We start from the raw sequence: 4235 nt of genomic DNA, 5'->3' as shown, positions 1-4235 counted from the left end.
CCCCCCCCCCCCCCATATCACACCTTCCCCAGAGGCCATGATTTGCTGAAATTCAGCCTAGACCACGACGAGCGCTCAGGCAAAGGAACTGAGAAACTGCGGATGCTGCTGTATTGGGAATCTCACTTTCTCAAAAGCCTTTAGCCTCAAACAGATCTGGAATGGGCGTGAAAGGGGGACTGTGTTTGATGGAGTGGCTATGAACATGAGAGAGCACGAGGGGTACGTGTGTGTGCGCGCATGGAGTTGGGGGTTGGCTGCCGTCTCTGCTCTGGTACAGGCTGCTTGTCTCCATGGCGCCTGTTGCCACACACGCTTGCTTTTCAGAAAGTCACTGGGATTGTTTATTCCGCCCCCAGCCTGGGCGCCAGCCAAGGAGCTGCAGGCACTTGTTTATCTTCTGGTGCGTACGAGCGTGTGTGGCTTCCCAGCAGCAAACCAACCCGAGGTACGTGCGCACACACACTCACACGGGTGTGGTGACCATGTTAGTTTTTACAGGATGAGCCCAAACCCCAGGATGAGTCATAACCCAGGCCCAGGCAGATTCACTCCACATAGGGACAAAGATGACCCCTCAGCAGCTCTAGGTAGACAACACACCAATGTAGCAACCCCCAAAGCTCCAGGCAAATGTGAGAGCCAGTTGCTCTGGCTGTGGTCCTGTGCTCTGGCCCCAACCCCAGAACTAATCACTGTGCAGTGGTTGGCCAGGCCTAGGTCACTGCCCACTCCTAAAGCTGGCAGTGAGGCCCATCCTACCCCACCACATGGGCTGGAGCGGGAAGGTGGTTCCCCAAGGAAAATGGAGGTGCTGTGGTCAGAAAAGGGTGCACAGAGCTGGGCCTGCCATAACCCTCGCATCTACCATGAGTGTTACACTATGCTTAGTGCTTGGTGGTTTTATTTCTCCCTATATCCTCTTCAGAGGTCTGAGAGCTGAGGTACATAGGACGATGTTGAGGCTCAGACAGACTGCAGTCAAGGCTACATAGCTAGTAGCCGTCAGAGTCAGGACCTGAACCCACACTGCCTACTTCTATGCGCTTTTTGAGCTCTCACTCTGTCTTAGCAAGTGTTTTATTTTGTTGTCTGGAAATTTTCATTTTTAAGCATGTTTCTATCAATAAGTTTGCATGGAACAAAAGTGGTTGGAGAGTGTGGCAAAGGGCACAGGTGGAGAGAGGCCCTGACTGTGCCCATGTAGCAGACACAGCTGGATCTCTGACCACATGCCTTCAGATGCCCTTACAGTTTCTGTCCCCGCCAGCTAGACTCCCAACAGGTGGTACCTGAATCTTTGTCAAAAATCTGCCCCTGGGTTTTGGAACCCACTTTATCCACATGTACTGTGGGCCAGAAGTGCCTGGGAATTAACACACAGCTCCACGGGTGGGCCCTTCATCAATGTCTGCCAGGTGCCGGGATATAAATACACCAGCTCCTCTGCCTTCAGCCACAGGAATTCTGAGGTGTACATTTACCCCATTTTCTAAAACTTCCTGCAGGATTAAGCGTCAGCCACCCACTGGGGTAGCTGGCTTAATAACCACCTCTTATTGGATGCCTTCCCCTCCTGGGTCACCTTTCCACTGCCCTGCTGGTGTCCCTACACCTCCCCAATAAACCACGTTCCCTCAATCTTCATCTCGGGGTCTGTGAGCTGCCCCAGGACTCTGGATCCCTTCCTCTTCTCCCTTCCTGGCATCTTCCCTTTCCCTCACTACTGGCCTCTCTCATCACAATTCAAATGCCTCCAAATCTCCCCAACTTAACCTCCTATCCCACTCTAGAGATTATGATATTGCCTGTCTCCCTCCGAGCCCAGATTTGCCGAGGGAGTCATCTGCTTGCTCTCTCTACTTCTTTACTCCAATCTACACATCAATTCCCCCACCCCAAGTCTGCCTTCCACCCCCACCACTCCACTCACTGTGCTTTCATTACATTTCCATTACCCTCTTTGCAAGTCCAGAGATCGCCTCTCAGGCTATACCTTGTCTTCCTGATGCAGTTGACCGTACCTTCCTTCTGTAACATTCTCTTCCCTTAGCTTCTGAGACATCATTATCCTGAGTTTCTTCTGGTTTATCAGACTACTGTTTCTCATTTTTCTTTGCAGTCTTTTCCTAGCTGGTACCTTAATGTTGGCATTCCTCAGGGTGGATGTGGGGCCCTTGTCTCACCTTATTCGGTCTATACCCTTCCTTCACATACTGATACCCCTCTTGTGACTTCCGTCACCAGAAACCTGGTCTGTTTCCAGCCTGGACTACTCCAGATCTCAGGTTTGGATTCAGATGTCTCAGCATGGCCACCCCACATTCTTTCCCAGGGCTCATCGGGTATCTGTCCTCCATCCAGTCATCTCTGCAAGGCAGGACTTCAGAGAAGCAGCAGAATCCTCTCTCCCTTCACAGCCACAACCATCCATGACGAAGGCCTGTTGGCTTTACCCCTAAATAGGTATCAAACCTGTCCCCTCATCCATCCCAACAAGCAGTGCCATGGTTCAGGCATCATCATCTCTCACGTGGACAACTTCACGGCTTTCTCACTCGTGCCCTGGTTCTACTCCTATCCACCCTCACCCTGCCCCAGGGGGACTTTTTAGGTCACAGGTTGGTTTTTGCCACTTTTCGTGTTTTATAAACCTCCCCAAGACTCGATGTCTTCATCCGTATCATAGGGCTGGTAATGTTTACCTGGAAGGATTGTAGAGGGAATAAAATGAAACGATGGATGTAGAATAGGGTTTGTAAACTGTGAAGCGAAGTGCTTTTGTGGGCATGAATGAGCAATTTTCAGGGCCTGAAACGTTAGGAAGCAGCCCTTGTGTGGTTGTTGTCCGTGGTGCTGAACACTGGTCCTGTACCCTGAGGTTTTCTGCTTCTCCGGGATGTTGGCGGAAAACGCCGGTTGGATAGACCTTCTTCTTTTAGCATCTGGATTTTAAAAATGATTTTTAAAAAGATAACGGTGATTTACGGTTCACTAGGTAAGCGGGAGGAATAGAAACTAGGGGTTTAGTGTGAGGTTTCAGGAGTTAGCTCCGCCATTAACTAGGTGTGTGAACCCAGACAATTAACCCATCACTATCTCAGGTTTCTTATCTGAAAAATGGGAATATAATATATAAATATTGTTCCTAAGTGATTGGAAATTGAAATTATATGACACCTGTAACAAAAACTTAGAACGGTGTCTACTCCTAAATAAGCGTTACATTAACGTTAGTTGTTACCATTTTTAATAGGTGGTTTCAAGGTGCAGGTGAGAAGGTTTTATCACCTCTCGGCAATTACAGAATTATTTGTTCTCCTCTGGGAAGTCAAAGAGGAGGGGACTAGCTCCTCTTTCTGAGGAGAAACGTCAAGAAGGCCTCATGTCCTTGGCAATTCATATTCATCTGGAAGCCCCTGAACAGCTACTTCAGGTTCCTTCATCTTTCCAAGACTACTGTGAGATGATTAATGTTGGTCCCATTTTCTAGATTGGGAAACTGAGGCTCAAAAAGGTGAAACAACTTGCTCAAGGGTACCCAGAGGGAAGAGAACCGAGCTTGCACAGACCAGAGAGTGGGCGGGCACTCTGGCTGGGGAGGCCCGTAGCGAGGGAATCGAAGGCGCCTCCCTCCGACCCTACTCGTGTCGCCTCGACTCGTGGGAGCGTGGGCGGCGGCGAGACAAAGGGGCAGGGGCGGGGCGCGGTGCGGGGAGAGACGGCCGGAAGTGCGGCCAAGGCGGAGGCGGGAAATTTCCGCGCAGGTGGATTTCGGAGATCGCGCCGACCTGGGTCCCTTTCCAGGCGCTGCGTGTCTTTGGACAAATGGCTTTCCCTCTCTGAGTCCCAATTTCCTCCTCGGTAATACAAGTAGAGGGTGTTCGCGGGGCTGGATTGAGTGAAACCTGACGAGCAGCGCGCCCCGCCCTCAATACGCGCGGCAAATGGGCAGTCGCTCCGCCCCTCAGTCTCCCTGTCTGTGAAATGGGAACCCGGTCGAGAGGGGCGGGGAACCCAGGAGCCCGGGAACCTCGGTGAGGAGCGAGGGGCTAAGGGCGCCCCTCCCTCTCTCCGGCCTCCGAGTCCTCGCCGGCACCGCCCCCTCCCGGCTTCGGAGACCGCTAGTCGGCCAGCGCGCATGCCCGGGGCGGGGCGCTGGGCGGGAGCGCGGAGCCGGCGCGGGGGACGGCGGCGCGGAGTCCGCGGGTCCGCCCGCCAGCCCCGCCGGAGGC

This window comes from Herpailurus yagouaroundi, unplaced genomic scaffold (genome assembly GCF_014898765.1).
Source record: "Herpailurus yagouaroundi ecotype Mexico unplaced genomic scaffold, PumYag 29, whole genome shotgun sequence".
Classification (NCBI taxonomy): domain Eukaryota; kingdom Metazoa; phylum Chordata; class Mammalia; order Carnivora; family Felidae; genus Herpailurus; species Herpailurus yagouaroundi.
Note: the sequence above shows the minus strand (reverse complement) of the source record.